Source organism: Tupaia chinensis, unplaced genomic scaffold, assembly GCF_000334495.1.
Source record: "Tupaia chinensis unplaced genomic scaffold, TupChi_1.0 Scaffold149983_1, whole genome shotgun sequence".
Lineage (NCBI taxonomy): Eukaryota > Metazoa > Chordata > Mammalia > Scandentia > Tupaiidae > Tupaia > Tupaia belangeri.
Genome location: NW_006209825.1, coordinates 202379 through 210867, shown reverse-complemented (window position 1 = coordinate 210867; position 8489 = coordinate 202379).

The following is an 8489-nucleotide window of genomic DNA, read 5'->3' as shown; positions in this document are numbered from 1 at the left end:
TGGCTGTTACTTCTTTAGTTTTCCTGGAACAGTACTTTCTTCAAGGTTTCATGGAGAGCTGGCCTGGTGCTGGCAAATTCATTCAGGTTTTGTTTGTCTGAGAAGACTTTAATCTGTTTTTCCCATATGAAGGATAATATTCCAGGATACAATAATCTTGGTTGAAATTGTTTCTCTCTTAACACTTTCAATCCATCTTCCCATTCTTTTCTTAGTTGCATTGTTTCTGTTGAGAAGTCCGGTATTAGCCTGATGGGGTGACCTTTGTAAGTCACTTGTCGTTTCTCTCTTGCCAGTTTTAGTATCTTACCTTTATCTGTGGTCTTAGCCAGTCTGGCTATGATATGCCTTGGGGAAGATGTTCTTGGGTTGATTCTATTTGGTGTTCTTTGTATTTCTTGGGTATGGGTGTTTGAATGTCTCTCTATGCTTGGGAAATTTCTTCCAAGATTTCATGGAATAGGTTTTCCATGCTCTTATTATTTACTTCATCTTCTGGGAAACCAATTATTTGGATGTGAGGACATCTAATGGAATCTAGTAATTCTTGTGTGTTATCTTCATTTTTTTGGTTATTTTCTCTATCTTTTTGGTCATTTTCTCTAGGGCAGAAATTTTATCTTCTACATCACAGATTCAATCTTCAGCATGGTCTAAGCAACTTTAATACTTCTGAGAGCATTCTTGATTTCCTGTCTTACAGACTTCACCTCTATTCCATTTTATTCTTCCTTAGCATTTGTTCCTTCATATCATTGAAGGACTTTCTCTTTTCCTGTAGCTCATTGTCTCTTTTCTGTTCCAGCTCATAGTATTTGTTCAACATGACTGTTCTAAACTCTATCTCAGACATTTTGGTAATGTCCTCTATTTTTTTCAAGAAAAGGAAGGGAGTTACTGTGTTCCTTTGATGGAGACATATCTCCTGCTTTGTTCAGGCCTGAGGTTCTTCTACTTCGAACCATTGGTAGATGTGTTCCTTTTGAAAAACCATTAATGAGAACATTTCTTCAAATAGGAGCAAGTGTGTTTCCTTTGTGATGTGGAATGGAGACAGCTAAAGTCTCTCTTCAATTGTGTTTAGTAATGTAATCCAAGAAAATGTATTCTCTCCAAGTGTACCAAGAAATGTATCTCCTTCTTCGCAGGTGGTTCAGTGAAAGGGAGGATTCCAGAGACTCTTAAATATTTCCGAATTGTAATTCTAGACCTACCTGGGCAGACAGGGATTGTGTAGCTAAAGGAAGTGAGGACTGAATAAGTGGGAAGAAAGTAATATGTAGACTCGAGAAAAAGTCACGCACTGTGCACTAGCAAGGCACATGATTTCACCATGGGTGGAAAGATGGGAGTGTGGTTTGGTAGGACTGAGGGCGTTCCTATGTGTTAATCAGAAGAGAGAAATTTACAAATGAAAGACAAGGGTAAGGGGACAGAAAAAGAAAGGAAAAAAATGTGTACCTGGCTGAAAAAGGGGTGTCTGGATTGGGGGTCCCGGGGCTGAAGCCATGGGGAGCAATCCTCCCTCAAATTTCCTGGCCCATGGGTTGAAAGATGGGAGTGTGGTGTGGTAGGACTGAGGGCGTTCCTAGCTGAAAGAGTGGTGTCTGGCTTGGGGGTCCTGGGGCTGAAGCTAAAGGGGGCAGTCCTCCCTCAAAGTTCCTAGCCCTGGGGTTGAAAGATGGGAGTGTGGTGTAGGACTGAGTGCATTCCTGGCTGAAAGAGGGGTGTCTGGCTTGGGGTTTCTAGGGCTGAAGCTATGGGGGCAGTCCTCCCTCAAAGTTCCTGGCCCAGGAGTCCTTCATGTATTTTTTGTACTGTCTGTGGATGAGAAGTTATTATTTTCTCTTGAGGGAGAGATGTTTTTGGTTACTCATATTTCTTATATGTGTGCTGGTTTCCTGTCATCAGATGATTATGTTTCTTTCTAATTTCTTTTAGTTCATTGTAAAAAGTCAGAAAAAATTGAGCTCTACTTCTCTGGGGTATTATTTAAAGGAGTCCTCATGTTCTAATCAGCGATGCTATATATAGCCATTTTGAGGTACTTGATTTTTTTCCCTAGAGTCTCTCCAGTACAACTGTACTTGGGGTTAAGCTGGATGATGTAGTTAAAGGAAGAGATACAAGTCTCTTCCTTTACTGATGGTATACTAGATACCATTAAACACCAAAACATATGAACAACTGATATTCCAGAAGGTGAAGAATCGAATAAGGGCATCGATAATACATTCCATAAAATTTGGAAGAAAACTTTTCAAACCTGTAGAAGCATTCACACATCCAGATTCATCCTAAATAGAATTAACCCAAGAAGATTCTCTCTATGGCATATCATAGCCAGACTGACCAAAATCACAGATAAAGATAGAATACTTTATGGAAATAGAGAAACACCACGTTACTTACAAATGTTACCCCATTAGGCTAATACCAGACTTCTAAGTAGAAAATATGAAAGCAAGAAAACAATGGGAAGATATCAAAGCGTTAAAAGAAAAACAATTTCAACCAAGATCACCATACCTGACAAGATTATTTTTTGTTATTCTAACCAAATTTCCTTTTAAGTGTCAATGTACACCAGATATTCCAAAAGTCATTGGTGGGGTTAGATGAGCCTAAGTCTCTGTGCAGCTCCATCTTCCTGATGCTTACCCTGCAACCTATCCTATCATTGCTGGGGCTGGAAATTACAATGGCACAGGGACCAAGATGGATCCCATATAACATACACTGGAATTCAAAGGCATAGGAAAATAAGTGAGTTGCATTCTCTCTGAAGCTTTGTCTCCCTGATACTCACCCTGCCACCTGATCATTTTCTTTCAAGTAAGCTGTTTGAGTTTCCTGTATTACTGGTTATCAATTCCTTGTCTCAGGCATAGTATGCAAATACATTCTCTCATTCTAAGGGTTGTCTCTTTAGTGTTTATTTTGCTGTATAGAAACTTCTTATTCTGATGTAATCCCACTTGTCTATTTTTAGAATCTTGCTTGTGCTTTGGGGTCTTGTTTAATAATACTTTGAATACTTTGCCTCTTTCTATGTCTCTAACATCATACTCTTGTGTTTTTCAATAGTAATTTTATACTTTAAGATCTTTTGTTTAGATCTTTTATCTATTTGGAGTTTATTTTTTCTAATGTGAAAGGGGTACTCTTTCACGTTTCTGCAGGTGGATACTGTTTTATCCAGGGTCATTTGCTAAAAAGGTTTTTTTTTTTTTCCTCATCAGATTTATTGGTGCTGTTTGTGAAAACTCAGTTGGCTACATTTTGGAGATTATTTCTGGTGTTTCTATTCTGTTCCATTGGTCTACAAGACTGTTTTTGTACTAGTACCATGCTGTTTTGATTATCACATTTATAATGTCTTTTGGTGTTAAAGAGTGAAATGTCACCGACTTCACACTTCTCACCCAGAATTCCTTTGGTGATGTTAGGTCTTTTATGATTTTGGACAAATTTTATGATTATTTTTTTCTGAATTTTAACTGTCTCTGGTAATTTGATTGCTATTGCATTACATATGTAGATTAATTTCAGTAGAATTGCTAATTTGGTAATACTGATTCTTTTCTTTTCTTTTTTTTTGGAGATGTTTTTGCTATAGGGTGCATGCACTCACCAGACTGAGAGAGACAGAGAGAAAGAACGTGAGAAATCACCCACCAGGGGGGATGGCCATGCTGCAATCCCTTCTACTCTATTCTCCTCTCAGGATCTTGGGCCTGCACGCACATGTGCCCAGCGTGAGTTTAAGCCACCAGGTCCGGGATTCAAACCATGGTCGTCTACATGGGAGTCCAGTGACATAGCCATTAGCTGGTCCCAATAATACTACTTCTTTCAATCCGGAAACATTGGATATCCTTCCACTTCCTTGTCATTTTCAACATCCGTTTTTAGATGTTCATAGTTATCCTTTTAGAAGTGTTTGACTTCTTAAGGTTTATTTCTGGGTATTTTATCCTTTTTCTTGTTATTGTAAATGACAGTAGTATCTTCAGTTCTGCTTCAGTTTGCTTATACTTTGTGTATATATAAGTTATAGATTTTTGTATGATGATTTTGCATCTGTTAATTTATTGTATTCATTTATCACTTCCAGAAATATTTTCAAGGTTTTTTTCTTGGCTTACATATGTGTGTGTGTGTGTGTGTGTGTGTGTGTGTGTGTGTGTGTGTATGTGTGTATATCTGTGTGTGTGTGTGTATATATACAAAAATATATGGATATGGGTATAGATATATATGTATGTATGTATGTATATGATACGGATATAGATATAGATTTAGATTTTAAATAATTTAAAATAATTTCATATGCACTAATTACTGTGTCTTTTGCCATGCAGAAACTTCTTAGTCTGATGTAATTCCACTTGTCTATTTTGGGGATTATCAACTGTACTTTGGGGGTCTTATGTAAGAAGTCTTTCCCTGCCCCAATGAGAGTTTCACCACTGTTTTCTAGAAGCAGTTAAATAGTTTTAGATTTAGATCCTTGACTTGATTTTGGTCAAAGGTGAGAGGTAGGAGTTCAGATTCATCTTTCTACAGGTGGAAATCCAGTTTTTCCAGCACCATTTACTGAAGACATTTTCCTTTTCCCACTGGATTGACTGATACCCATTGTCAAAATTCAGTTGACTGAATGGGAATGTATTCCTGTGGACTCAATTCTGTTCCATTGGTCCATATGTCTGTCCCTGTGCCAGTACAATGCTGTTTTGATTACTACAGCTTTGTAGTACATTTTTGGGTCAGGGAGTGAGATGCTGCCCACTCCACTCTTCTTGTGTAGAATTGCATTGGAAATACTGGGTCTTTTATTATTTCAGACAAATTTTATGATTTTCTTTTTTAGATCTGTGAAGAATATGTCAGCTACTTTGATTGGCATTGCATTAAATAGGTAGATTAATTTGGGTAGCATTGCCATTTTGATTATATTAATTCTTCCAATCCAGGAACATGGGATGTTCTTCCACTTTTTTGTGTCATTTTTAATTTCTTTTTTTAGCTTCTCATAGTTTTCCTTGTGGAGGTCTTTAACTTCTTTGGTTACATTTATCCCTAAGTATCTTAGACTTTTGGTGGCTATGGTAAATGGAGTAACTTTTTTCAGTTCTGTGTCTGCCTGTTGTTTGTATATAGAAATGCTGTAGATTTCTGTATATTAATTTTGTATCCTGCAACGTTACTGTATTCATGTATTACTTCCAGAAATTTTTTCATGGAAACCATTGGATCTTCTATGTACACAATCATGTCATCTACTAATAGAGTTTCATCTCTTCTTTTCCTATTTGGATGCCTTTATTTTTTTCCTCTTTTCTGATTGCATTAGCAAAGACTTCCAGTACTATATTGAAAAGGAGTGGAGAAAGTGGACATACAAATAGCCAAAAGCCATATGAAAAAATGCTCAACAACCCACATGTAAGGGAAATGCAGGTCAAAACAACAGTGAAATACCAGAATGTCTAAGATTAAAAAAAAAAAAAAGATAAAGTGTTGGCGGGAGTGTGATGAAAGGGAAACACGTTTACACTGCTGGTGAGAATGTAAATTTGTTCAACCAATAAGGAGAACAATTTGGAGATTCCTCAAAAGTCGACAAATAGAACTACCATATGATCCAGTAATCCCAAAGGACAGAAGAATTCTTCATTGGAAAAGTGCTTGCACATCGATGTTTATTACGGTGCTTTTCAGGATCACTAAGACATGGAACCAACCCAAATGCCCCCATACAGATGAATGGATTGAAAAACTGTACACATATATTCTATGGAATACTCTTCATCCATAAAAAACAACAAAACCCTGGCTTTTGACAGAAAGTGGAAAAATATGCAAGATTTACTGCTGAGTGAAGCAAGCCAGGCTATGAAGGAGAGACACTGTATGTCCCCACTTAATATATACCGAGTGTCTACACTCTGTAACTGAAACTGATGGGCTAAAGGATGTACAAACACAAGTGATGGGTGTGAATGCCAGATATGGTGTTTGTGGAGGAGGAGGGTCTGGGGAGAAACATTTGGAGGAGGGATATGAAGACATCATTTCTGAGACAGGGAGGTAGTATTGTTATATTTTAATCAACTGGACTAAGGAGAAATGTTTACATATTGAAATGATCACTTGTTAAAGATACTCCACTCCCATCTTTCGACCACTGGGCCAGGAAATTGGACTATCCACCAGAGCTTCTTCCCTGAGACCCCCAAACCAAAGACCCCTCTGTCAACTAGATAAGGTCCTCGGTTGAACAGACACCCCACTCCCATCTTTTGACCCCTGGAACAGGAACTTTGAAGGACTGCCCCAAGTAGCTTCAGCCCCAGAACCCCCAACCCAGAGACCTCTCTGTCAGCCAAGTACACATTTTTTTCTTTCTTTTTCTCTCCTTCTCCTCTTCTTTCATTTTAAAATTTTTCTCTTCTCATTACCATATAGCAACACCCTCAGTCCTACAGACACTCCACTCCCATCTTTTGACCCCTGGGCCAGGAACTTTGAGGGAGGGCTGCCCCCATAGTTTAAGTCCCAGGAACTCAGAGACAAAGACCCCTCTGTCAGCCAAGTACACTTTTTTTCCTTTTTTACCCCTTTCCTTTTCTCTGCTTCTCCTCTGCTTTCATTTGTAAATTTCTCACTTCTCCTTACCACATAGGAATGCCCTCAGTCCTACAGACACCTGACTCCCATCCTTAGACCCCATGGGCCAGGAAATTAAAGGGAGGATTGCCCCTTGTAGCTATAGGCCTGGGACACACAAGCCAGAGACACCTCCGTCAGTCAGGTACACTTATTTTTTTTCTTTTCTTTTTCTCTCCTTCTCTTTTTTCATTTGTAAATTTCTCTCTTCTCCTTACCTCATAGGAATTCCCTAAGTCCTACAGACACCCCACTCCCATCAATCAATTCTTGGGCCAGAAATGTCGAGAGAGGACTGCCCCCCGCCCCCCGTATTTTCAGCCCTGGGACCCCAAGCCAGAAACCCTTCTGTCAGCCATTTATACTATATTTTTCCTTTCTTTCTCTCTCCATCTCTTCTTTCATTTGTAAATTTCTCTCTTCTCATTACCACATAGGAATGCCCTAAGTCCCATAGACACCCAACTCCCATATTTCAATGCCTGGGCCAGGAATTTTGAGGGAGGACTGTCCCTTGGAGCTTCATGCCCCTGAACCTCAAGCCAAAGATCCCTCTGTCAGCCAGGTACACTTTTTTTTTTTTTCCTTTCTTATTCTCTCCTTCTCCTCTTCTTTCATTTGTAAATTTCTTTCTTCTCATTACTTCATAGAAACACTTTCAGTCCTACAGACACCCAACTCCCATCTTTTGAAACCTGGGCCAGGAACTTCTAGGGAGGAGAACCCCTCATAGCTTCAGCCCTGGGACCCCCAAGCTAGAGAATCCTGTGTCAGCGAGGTACACTTTTTTTTCCTTTCTGTTTCTCTCCTTCTCCTCTTTCATTTGCAAATTTCTCTCTTCTCATTACCACATAGGCATACCCTCAGTCCTACAGACACACCACTCCAATCTTTTGACCCCGGGACCAAGAATTTCAAGGGAGGACTGGGAGGCCTGCTCCCCATAGCTTCAGCCCCAGGACCTCCAAGCTACAACCCCTCTGTCAGCCAGGTACACATTTTTTCTCTTTCTTTTTCTCTCTTTTTACTCTTCTTTTATTTGTAAATTTCTCTCTTCCAATTATCACATAGGAACACCCTCAGTCCTACAAACACCCCACTGCCATCTTCCAGCCCATGGGCCAGAAACTTCGAGGGAGGGCTGCCCCTTGTAGCTTCAGCTGTGAGACCCCCAAGCCATAGAGCCCTCTGTCAGCCAGGTACAGTTTTTTATTTTTTCTTTCTTTTTCTCTCCTTCGCCTCTTCACTTGTAAATTTCTCTCTTCTCATTACAAAATAGGAATGCCCTCAGTCCCACAGACACCTGACTCTCATCTTTCTAATGCTGAACCAAGAACTTTGATAGAGCACTGACACCCATAGTTTCAGCCCCAGGAGCCACAAGCCAGAGACCCCTCTGTCAACTGGGTACATTTTTCTTTTCTTTCTTTTTTTCTCCTTCTTCTCTTCTTTAATTTGTAAATTTCTTTCTTCTCATTAGCACATAGGAACACCCTCGATCCTACAGACATGCCACTCCCATCTTTTGACACCTGGACCAGGAACTTTGAGGAAGCACTGCCCCTCTTAGCTTTAGCCCTGATACCCCAAGCCAGAGACCCCTCTGTCAGCCAGGAAAGTCCTCAGTGCAACAGACACCCAACTCCCATCTTTTGACCCCTGGAACAGGAACTTTGAAGGAGGACTGTCCCACGTAGCTTCAGCCCCAGGACCCCCAAGCCAGAGCCCCCTCTGTCAGCCAGGTACACATTTATTTTTAATTTCTTTTACTATCCTTTTTTCTATCATTTTAAAATTTTTCTCTTCTCATTACC